Below are 11,857 nucleotides of genomic sequence, written 5' to 3'. Positions count from 1 at the left end.
TCGGCTGAGCCCCCGCACCGTCGAACACCCCCTTCTACCAGCCTGGGATGGGACTCACAGCATCACCCTGCAATTGTAAAGTGGTGATCTATTTTTTCTATCATAAACAGTGTTGATACAGTAACTGTGTTCAGCCAACGGAGGTCACCCTTGAGTTAAAGACAAGAAGGTTCTGGAAACAGGACCGTTACCTCAGAGAGCGTTTCTGGGCGTTTGAGAAGAAGCAGAACGGTGATGGAGAGTGGAGAATCCAGATCTTGAGGCATTCCTGTTTTGGGACTGTGTGACTTCAAGTAAGCTATTCTTGTGAGTAAACAGAGAAGTGTGACCGTTCACCGACTGTGTAGTTAGCTAGGGATAGCTAGATAGGTATCACAGCCTAATTAACCCCTTCGCGACATGCGCCGTACTAGTACTGCGCTGCCGGCACTGCATTTGTGCCAGCAGCAGTACTAGTACGGCGCACCGATCACCGCGGTCTCGCGCTGAGCGCCGCGGTGATCGGGTGCGGGTGTCAGCTGTATATGACAGCTGACACCACGCAGCAATGCCCACGATCGGCGATAGCGCCGATCGCGAGCATTTAACCCCTCTGATGCCGCTGTCAGTAGTGACAGCGGCATAGAGGGGGATCGCGCAGGGACGGGGGCTCCCTGCGCTCTCCCACCGGAGAAACGTGATGAGATCGCGTTGCGCCGGTGATCCGGAAGGAGTCCCCTGATCCAAGATGGCCGTGGGACTCTTTCCGGGTCATGAAATTGTCGGGGTCGTCACGACAATATCCTTCCTTCACCAGTCATTCCAAATTAGATTATGTGAGCATTGGTACCGGATAAGAATGAGTCAGACAAAGGCTGCTTCAAACTCAGTGCATGCTCGTGTGTCTACAAGGTGTAGCAACGTCACAGCAACAACTGACTTTATTTCCTATTACATAGCATTATATGGTCTATTGGGGGAAGGTGTGCAGAGGGCGGGTTTAGGCGGGTTTTAAGCAATATGTCTAGTATTCAGTCTTTCTGGTTGGTCCTGACGTCATCTGATGGATCCTCCTTTCTCCACGTCACTTTAAGTTTCGACTTCAACAGAAATGATACTTAGCTTCTGGAATGTGAAACTTGCTTCTTAGCAGGAACAAAACTAGGGTAAAGGTGAATACTGGCAGCCATCTTAAATACAGTTACATTTGCATTAGCAAGCAAAGGGAAAAAACTTATTGTTTCACAGCATAAGAAAATATAAAAGTACAAAAGTGTATAAAGATATATATTTTCACCTTGACAATCCCCCCTAAACACTAAGTTTTTTCCTAAAAAGACAGATCCTTCGAGACTGTCCATGTGATGGGGAAAGGGGAGGTGGATTTCTTCATCCAGACACCTCAGAAGCTCTTGCCTTGTGAGAGGCCTCCAGGCAGCTGAACCCTTCACTAGCTTCACATGGAGTTCTCCCGCTGTCCCTAAACTAAATCTCTTAGCAACATCAGAGAATAAGGGGTTTTGTCTAATTTCTTAAGGGGGACATACTTAGGGATCTCCCCTGGATCAGTGCCATCGTACTCTGGTGGGTCTACTTCTTGGTTGAGGAAGGTGCCAGTCGGAGTTGCCTCAGTGATAACCTTTTTATACAGGGGAATAACACAACAGAAGATTATCGATCCAACTACAAGAAGAGCAATCAGTACCAGACAAGCTTGTTGAAGAAATCCTTTGAGCCCACCCAACCAGCCGGAAAAGAAAGATGTGTCTACTCCAGCATTAGTTTTTAATTCTGCTGCTAACCCATTTATCTTTTTAAGGGCGATCATGGTCTTTCCATTTACCCCAGAGTTCTGAGGGATATAGGTACAACACTCCTCTCCCACCATCCCACAGACTCCTCCTTTCTCAGCTAAGATCATATCAAGGGCTAGTCGGTTTTGGAGGGTCATTCTAGTGTTAGGGCTCTATTCCTCAACTATACCCTGGAAAGCATCACAGGTAAAATTGACAAACCTTTGTTCACTGTAATATGTGTAATTGATTCAATCAACATTTTTGTTAATCTGCACTTGTGGGATTAAAGAAGCAAAGCTAGCATAGATCTGGTTCTGGGCTTTAAATTGGTCAGGCACTCCACTTGGCACTCCAATAGCATCAACATATACTAATGGATCTTCTTCATAACTCATGTGGAGCTGATTGAGACTTCTCCTCTTTCTGGTATATTCATCAGATGTCTCCGAATCCCAAGGTAAAATCTTGAACTGCATAGCTAGTTTAACAAGGGTGCATTGACCTGTCCAGGTATTAGGCAACCTAGGACGGAGCTTACCATCTCCACATAACCAATAAACGTCGTACATGTACTGTGTATGATTAGCTAGCAAATCAGTATCTAGGGAACTGTTCTCTTTGCAGAAACCTGTCTCGAAGACCCCTACTGGTGTACCTGTAGTGTCGTGGGAATTATAGCAGGTATAATTATCAGCTAATATGGTTATTACCCCTGGGACCTTTAGTTTGGGTTCTTCATGAATTAGTGGGACATAATCTGAGCAATCAGTGGACTTTAGACCCTTCAACAGATTCATAACACATGGTATTGTCATCAGGAAAAGACAATGCATGTGTGTATAGATGTGTATTTGCTGCAGTACAAGCAATACATCCTACAGAGATATTCTGGACTCTTACATTGTATCTTACCCATTCTAACCATAAATTTTTCCTTGGGGCTGTTTGTGTTTCTATGGAGAAAACTTCTTGCCAACTGAGACCTGGAATGGGGATTACTTCATTAACTATATTTTGCAAACGCTCACCTAGGCCTGTTTTAGCTGTACTGGTAAAGGGGGCCTTGGTTGGTCTGAAGCTAGTATCCTGGAGCTGTATATGGCCTAAATTCCCATAGTATCCACCATTAAACACATTATGAAAATATCTTCCCAGTACAATTGTTATCTCTGGTAACACATATATAATACTGGATGATTCCCTCTACCATCCGTTGAGTCTCGGGGCACTTGACTACATCGCAGAAATCAAATCGCCAGATATTTACCGGGGTTGTTAGGTTTACCCAGAGAATGGTGGCACCGGAATTCTTATTTACAATAGGGGCCGAAGAGATAGGGGCGAGGATGGCCCCTGGCCCTAGGACCAAAAACAACAACAACATCTCTCTTCAATCACTGCTGTGACTAAGCGCTGGTTCGGTCTCTTTTGCAGTGTGAGGCGTGGATCCAGGTGCTCTTTCCTTCAAGTTTAACTGACATAGGAGTGATGAGGAGGACCTGGTAGGGACCGTCATACAAGGGTTCTAGTCCGTGCTTTCTGACATGGCTTTTCACGACCATAAAACCACCAGGCTTCAAATTGTGACAAGTGTCGGTTTCTGCTGAATCTGGAAGGGAAGAAGAAACTAAAACATGGGTGTTAGCAACATTTTTACTAAGCTGAATAACATATTGAACAGCACGGTCAGTTTCTTCTGACAACTACTGAGACTGAAACTTGCAACTGAGAACCTAGCACCAAACAATATCTCATTAGGGGACAGGCCATGTTTTGCAATAGGGGTAGTACGAATATATAAGAGCCCTGGCCATGGAGCCGTAGTCTCCTGCATCATTTTGGTCAATTGTCCCTTCAGTGTGCCGTTCAGCCTCTTAACTTTCCCTCTAAATTGTGGATGGTACAGAGTATGGAGGGCTACAGTGGATCCAAGCATTGTCAGAACCGCCTGATACACATGAGAAGGAAAGGCCGGGTCTTGGTCACTTTCAACAACTTCTGGAACACCATATCTGCATTTGACTTCCATCACCAGTTTCTTTGCTGTGGTCTTTGCAGTCACGTTGGTAACGGGGAATGCTTCTGGCCAACTGGAGAACATGTTGACAACCACCAGACAATATTCATACCTTCCAGACTTAGGCAACGTGAGGTGGTCCACCTGGAGCTTTTGGAAAGGATAGTCGGGCTTAGCAAGATGCTAAGACCGGGATTGCAGGTCTGACATATATTACATGCACGGTTGAGTGCTGTCAGGACTGTAGAAACACCTGGAGTCCAGTAGAATTTTTGTACCAGGGCTAGGGCCTGTTTTTCCCTCGATGTGTGGGCCCATGTGCCCACGTGGCAATAGCAGGGTACATCCGCTTAGAGAAACACACAATTTGGTCCTTTTTCCAGAGACCACTGTCCATACGTGCTCCATCAGCTTTCCACTGCTTCAATTCTTCCTTTGGAGACATTCTCTGCATCGTCATTAAGCTGTCTCGCGGGGTCCGACAGAAAACCTCAGTCTGTCGTGGATCATCAGGTTCCTGTAGAGTCAGTGTTTCTTGTAACTGTTTACGCTGAGAGCGTGTGGTCAGTTCAATGGGTAGGAAAGCAGCAGCTTTTTGCTTGCATATCTACAGAGGCGTTACCAACAGTCTGTGAACTGTTCCTAGGACCGTGCTCCTTAACTTTGGTAATGGCCACCTGAGTAGGTAATTTGATTGAGTCCATGAGGGTTTTAACAGCTTCAGCATTCTTCACTGGAGTCCCGGCAGTAGTAAAAAACCCTCGATTGGCCCATAGGGTTCCGAAATCATGAGCAATACCAAATGCATACTGTGAGTCCGTGTATATATTAGCCCGCCTGTCCTTGGCCAGAACACATGCAGTAGACAGAGCCTGAAATTCTGCTTCTTGTCCTGACAGGGAGGGAGTGCAGCTCCGTGCAATACAGTGTCTTCTGTAGTAACTGCGTATCCGGTGTGGAATCTGCCAAACTCATCATATCTTGAACCGTCTTTCAGGGCTTTGTAGAGAGGTAGCATTATGCGGGATGCGTCCGGTATCCACTGACAACAATAAGTACATAGTCCAAGGAAACGCTGGAGTTCAGTCTCATCTTTTGGGAATGGAGGGGAGCTGACGGCTATTTTTCTTCTGTGAGGTGTCTGGCACCCTGAAGGAGACAGTGACCCAAAAATATCACTTGACCAAGGCAGAACCGAAGTTTCGAGGCCGAAACCCGACAGTTCAGATCTGCCAGATACTTGAGAAGGCTAACAGTGGCAACAATGGCTTCCTGCTCTGTCTGTGCACACAACAAAAGATTACCCACATACTGAAGCAGCGTGACATAAGGATATTCTAACTATCAGGGTTAAAAACACTCGCCCATATTTTTTTGCAAACTGATTGGGAAAGGGCGTGTAAGATACACATCTCATTATGTTCATCTGCATAGGGGTTATATAACATAAATACCATTTGACCATCATCTTGGAATTATATTCTGGAGTGGAACTGTGATAATAAATCTGCCCCCAGTAAATTTACCGGACATGAAGGAGAGATTACGAACTGAGCAGTAACTTCAGGGAAGGGTCCCACAGGGATGGGTTTTGTGAGAGTATATTTATTGGGTCTGCCATCTACTCTAATTAAAACAAGCTCTTGATCTGAGAATTAACATAGCGAGGGAGATTCCCAGACATAGGGTTAAAAAGGGATATTGGAGTATGGGACTGGATTTGTGTAAGGGAGGGGGGCTGGAGCTAAAGTCTTTTGCTTGGGCCACTGATAAGGAACGGAGCTGTGTCCTTGTACTGCGGTGGGGGCTAGAGAGCGAGTAAAAAAATCACTGCAGCTGCTGATTTAACCTCTAATTTCACTGCTGATACAGAATGGGTTAAGTTCTTCTGGAAACGTTATACTACTTTTTTTTTTTTTTTTCAATGCATCGTCCGGAGTGGAATTCTCGATGTCAGGTCTAACTGACATTATTGCCTCTTTCAATTCAGATTTAAGGCTGGATATCAAAGCTACCACAAAAAGGTGTGAATGGGCTTTATTATACAGTGAAAACCCCAAATCTTGAAACACTACCATAAGACGCCCATAGAACTTCTCGGCAGTCTAGGATATATTGGTGCCTTGGGGTTAAGGGGCATAGGGCTTACAGTCGTGAGAAGAGGCTTAATTTCCTGGGGAGGGACCATATTACCTAACAGGGAGCCCCCCTTGTACCAAATTTCTTATTGTTTGCTTTCCCAACACATTAATCTCAGTCACTTTCTCAGTTCCTTCTTGTACCACAAACATCCAGTTTTTTTTGTCATAGTAATAGACAACTTTCCTTTTTCAACGTAACAAAAACAAATCCAAATTCACTTTCTCTGTTAATCCTTAATTTGCTATATATATCAACCACTCAACTGGAAGCAGATGAATCTTTTACCAATCTTTCAATTACACTGATAACCAAACAATCTCTTACAAGTTTCCTTCTAAAACAAGACACCATATTTCACTTTAAACTTACAATAATTCTTTCTACTTCAATACAATATTGTACTATTGCACATACTACACAAGGATAGAAAATTCCGAGAGGACGCAGCGACTCGCCCCCTCCATACCAGAAACACAGAACAGATAAGAACATCACAGCATTCCTCAACACAAAAGAAAGCAATAGCGCAGCTGTTTGACTCCCTCCTTCCATGGGGTGTCCTACACACAGTAACAGAATACAGCAGTTCTCAGACTCAATTAATTTCTACGAAACCTTCACACAATTCATATGCCAGAACACCTTAGAAAAACCAATGATTGAGGTATTTTATAACCAAACACGGGCTCTGCATCCTCTGATCCTCCCTCTCCATCAACCTCTTTCCATCCCTCGTTCTTTAAGCCTCGCGCAACTCGCAGATGAGCTTGCGCTTGTTCTAACAATCCTTTATCTTTCAACATGCCCTTTTTGTTCTTTATGAGATTGTGCCATGTAGACAGCTGCAATCTCCCTGACGAGGGCAATCCTACATGCTTGTACAACCTCTCAACATTCTTGACTGCCTTCTTGCCCTCCCGTGACTCTACTATTGTCTTGACTTCCACAGCATCCTCACTTAACTTGTGGGGCACGTACTTCTGCTTTAAGAGACGCAACATGACTCACAGAATACTACGCCCTTCTGCAGCAGGCCGCTGACAGCGACAACAACACTTGTGTCCTAAACACGGAACCTCTCGTTCGACGTGCTATAAATAAAGAGCCTCGCGCTCAATATTTTTCCCTAACCTGAACACCAGTGATTACAGTCTGCCCTGTCACGATATTCTAAACCGTTGGGAGGCGGTCTCCTAGTGAGGCCCCTCCACTGAGATTCTGGTGGTCCCCCTCTTGGGACGTCTTAATTACCTATGAGATTCTGGTGGTCCCCCTCTTGGGACGTCTTAATTACCTATGAGATTCTGGTGGTCCCCCTCTTGGGACGTCTTAATTACCTATGAGATTCTGGTGGTCCCCCTCTTGGGACGTCTTAATTACCTATGAGATTCTGGTGGTCCCCCTCTTGGGACATCTTAATTACCTATTAGATTCTGGTGGTCCCCCTCTTGGGACGTCTTAATTACCTATTTGCACAATATCACAGAGGCTGCGTCTCCTATCCCTTTCTCTAAGCCGCCCCCAATCTACAACTTTCTCAATCTTTCACTCTATTTCGCTACTAGACAATAGTCACGGGTAGGGTGGTTGAATGGAGTACAATGACCGATGGAGGAGGTGTGGTGTACACGAGGATGCGCAGAGTGCGACGTCTCTCAGTTGCTGGTTCGAAGCGTGGCACAGGATCGCGCTCGGTCTCACCACTCGACCGGTTACTCCTCGGACCCAAGGAGACCACAGACAAACCAATAATGGCTGAAACACTAGCAAGTGTGACACATAGTATGTGATCTCCACTTACCGTGTTTGAAGGGTGATCAGTCCTCAAGGTCAGCCACTACGGGTGTCGTCCATGGACGTCCAGGCATGGGTCCAGGGGGTCTCGGATCGCGGGCCACGCCCCACGTTGGTTGCGCCAAATTGTCGGGGTCGTCACGGCAATATCCTTCCTTCACCAGTCATTCCAAATTAGATTATGTGAGCATTGGTACCAGATAAGAATGAGTCAGACAAAGGCTGGTTCAAACTCAGTGCATGCTCGTGTGTCTACAAGGTGTAGCAACGTCACAGCAACAACTGACTTTATTTCCTATTACATAGCATTATATGGTCTATTGGGGGAAGGTGTGCAGAGGGCGGGTTTAGGCGGGGTTTAAGCAATATGTCTAGTATTCAGTCTTTCTGGTTGGTCCTGACGTCATCTGATGGATCCTCCTTTCTCCACGTCACTTTAAGTTTCGACTTCAACAGAAATGATACTTAGCTTCTGGAATATGAAACTTGCTTCTTAGCAGGAACAAAACTAGGGTAAAGGTGAATACTGGCAGCCATCTTAAATACAGTTACATTTGCATTAGCAAGCAAAGGGAAAAAACTTATTGTTTCACAGCATAAGAAAATATAAAAGTACAAAAGTGTATAAAGATATATATTTTCACCTTGACAAAATGACCTGGCTAGCCGGCGCCTGCTGAGAGTTGCTGAGAGCAGGTGCTGGAAAGCCTCCTGAACTTGCCTATCAGATCGTTGATCTGACAGAGTGCTATGCACACTGTCAGATCAACGATCTGATCTAATACAGTGATGTCCGACCCTGGGACACTGGTAGAAGGTAAAAAAAAAAAAAATAGAATGTATAAAAAAAAATCCCCAAATAAAGAAAAAAAAACATTTCCCAGTAAATCCATTTATTTATGTAAATTAAAAAAACAATAAAAGTACACATATTTGGTATCGCCGCGTCCGTAACGACTCACTCTATAAAACTATCCCACTGGTTAACCCCTTCAGTGAACACCGCAAAAAAATAAATAAAAAACAAGGCAGAAAACATTGCTTTATTATCATACAGGCGAACAAAAAGTGGAATAACACGCGATCAAAACGACGGATATAAATAACCATGGTACCGCTGAAAACGTCATATTGTCCCGCAAAAAAAAAGCCGCCATACAGCATCATCAGCAGAAAAATAAAAAAAGTTATAGCTCTCAGAATAAAGCGATGCAAAAACAATTATTTTTTATATAAAATAGTTTTTATTGTGTAAAAGCGCCAAAACATAAAAAAAATTGCATAAATGAGGTATCGCTGTAATCGTACTGACCCGAAGAATAAAGCTGCTTTATCAATTTTACCACACGTGGAACGGTATAAACGCCCCCCCTAAAAGAATTTCAGGAATTGCTGGTTTTTGTTCATTCCGCCTCACAAAAATCGGAATAAAAAGCGATCAAAAAATGTCATCTGCCCGAAAATGGTACCAATAAAAACGTCAACTCGTCCCGCAAAAAACAAGATCTCACATGACTCTGTGGGCCAAAATATGGATAAATTATAGCTCTCAAAATGTGGTGATGCAAAAACTATTTTTTGCAATAAAAAGCGTCTTTTAGTGTGTGACAGCTGCCAACCCTAAAAATCCGCCAAAAAAACGCTATAAAAGTAGATCAAACACCCCTTCATCACCCCCTTAGTTAGGGAAAAATTAATAAAATGTAAAAAAATGTATTTATTTCCATTTTCCCATTAGGGTTGGGGCTAGGGCTAGGGTTAGGGTTGGTATCAGGGTTACCGTTGGGATTAGGGTCAGGGGTGTGTTTGGATTAGGGTTTCAGTTATAATTGGGGGGGTTTCCACTGTTTAGGCACATCAGGGGCTCTCCAAACGCGACATGGCGTCCGATCTCAATTCCAGCCAATTCTGCTTTGAAAAACTAAAACACTGCTCCTTCCCTTCCGAGTTCTCCTGTGCGCCCAAACAGTGGTTCCCCCCAACATATGGGGTATCAGAGTTCTCAGGACAAGTTGGACAACAACTTTTGGGGTCCAATTTGTCCTGTTACCCTTGGGAAAAAAAAAAACCTGGGGGCTAAAATATCATTTTCGTGGAAAAAAAAATATTTTTTATTTTCACGGCTCTGCGTTATAAACTAGTGAAACACTTATTGGTTCAAAGTTCTCACAACACATCTAGATAAGTTCCTTAGGGGGTCTAGTTTCCAATATGGGATCACTTGTGGGGGGTTTCTACTGTTTAGGTTCATCAGGGGCTCTGCAAATGCAACATGACGCCTGCAGACCAATCCATCTAAGTCTGCATTTCAAATGGCGCTCCTTCCCTTCCGAGCTCTGCCGTGCACCCAAACAGTGGTTTACCCCCACATATGGGGTATCGGCGTACTCAGGACATATTGTACAACGACTCTTGTGGTCCAATTTCTCCTGTTACCCTTGGTAAAATGAAACAAATTGGACCTGAAGTAAAAATTTTGTGAAAAAAAAGTTAAATGTTCAATTTTTTTTAAACATTCAAAAAATTCCTGTGAAGCACCTGAAGGGTTAATAAACTTTTTGAATGTGGTTTTGAGTACCTTGAGGGGTGCAGTTTTTAGAATGGTGTCACTTTGGGGCATTTTCTGTCATATAGACCCCTCAAAGTCACTTCAAGTGTGAGGTGGTCCGTAAAAAAAATGGTTTTGCAAATTTTGTTGCAAAAATGAGAAATCGCTGGTCAACTTTTAACCCTTATGACTCCCTAACAAAAAAAAATTATGTTTCCAAAATTGTGCTGATGTAAAGCAGACATGTGGGAAATGTTGTTTATTAACTATATTATGTGATATAACTCTCTAATTTAAGGGCATAAAAACTAAAAGTTTGAAAATTGCTAACTTTTCATAATTTCCGACAAATTTTTTTTTTTCACAAATAAATGCAAGTCATATCGAATAAGTTTTACCACTATCATGAAGTACAATATGTCACGAGAAAACAATGTCAGAATCACCAGGATCCGTTGAAGCGTTTCAGAGTTATGACCTCATAAAGTGACAGTGGTCAGAATTGTAAAAATTGGCCCTGTCACTTAGGTGAAAACAGGCTTTGGGGTGAAGGGGTTAAGGACAGTCTTGCATTAAGAATTGCATGATAACTAATAGACACTGTGTGGATTCCTGCGCTTCACGATTCTGGCTATGGGATATTCCTGGAATTATTTGTGAACTTTATCTGTATCCGCATCAGAAGATTTGGTGGCTCAAATACCTATTTAATCTGCTGCTGGACATCTGTATAACAAATTCCGTTATTTACCGTTGAAGCATATATTGCAAAAGAGTACACTCTGAACACTCAACAATAAGACAGTGAACTGCATATACATTGAGTATATACTGTGATATACATATATGTTGGGAAAAACCGGGTACCAGTGATCTATTGTAAATTAGGCGGGAGGCGGGTGTAAGATTGCATTCCTGAGAGGACCACATGTCACAGGCACAGTATAACCCCGTGTAGGCCCGTTACACATAAGGGAGGGAGTGGTATAGTTGTGGGGTAGACTGATTCCTGTCTGTGAAGCCGGCACTTGGGGTCTCTCCGGCTGTATAACTTGTATTCTGTGAGTTGTGGCTGTTGTGGCCCATATTGTGTTGGGAGAGAAAATTCTGTCATTTTTTGCATAAGTTATAAAGAAAAGTTGGTTTAATATCATATTGTGCCCTGAGTCATTCATAGCAGCGCCGTATTCTGTTCTCGAGCAGCGACCGGCATAACGGTCGTTACACAATGTTGCACCTCCTAACACTTCCTGTGACCCTGCTTCAACTCTGCCGCCGCCCTTCACCAGTAAGCTGAATTTGGACTATGAGACGAACCCCCATTTGATGCATTAAATTTTTTTCCCCCATTTTCTGCCTGAAATTTTGGGATATGTCTTATGGTCTGGTGCATCTTGTAGTCTGAAAAATACATTATGTCCCACACTGCAGAAAGATTTACATTTGTGTTTTGCTTTGGTATTCATTTATTTTAAAGGCAATTTTGTAGCAATTTGCTCTTTATGGTTGTATCCCGAAGTCAGGTTTTTATTATTCTTCATGCTTTGATATTAGGTAGTATCCTCCTTGTTATTTCAGGTA

The 11,857-nt window shown here is 43.4% G+C and overlaps 1 long non-coding RNA gene across 1 annotated transcript; it reads left to right on the top strand.

Annotated features, from left to right (window-relative positions):
- The first annotated feature begins 6,205 nt into the window (after positions 1 to 6,205).
- Positions 6,206 to 11,429, top strand: LOC138667059 (uncharacterized). The gene is made up of 2 exons (XR_011318596.1): positions 6,206 to 9,883; positions 9,932 to 11,429. It is a non-coding gene; the product is annotated as an uncharacterized lncRNA (long non-coding RNA).
- The last annotated feature ends 428 nt before the right edge of the window (positions 11,430 to 11,857 follow it).

The sequence above is a fragment of the Ranitomeya imitator genome, chromosome 2, assembly GCF_032444005.1.
Source record: "Ranitomeya imitator isolate aRanImi1 chromosome 2, aRanImi1.pri, whole genome shotgun sequence".
In the NCBI taxonomy this organism is placed as follows: Eukaryota; Metazoa; Chordata; class Amphibia; order Anura; family Dendrobatidae; genus Ranitomeya; species Ranitomeya imitator.
Note: the sequence above shows the minus strand (reverse complement) of the source record. Positions and strands in the feature narration are given on the sequence as shown.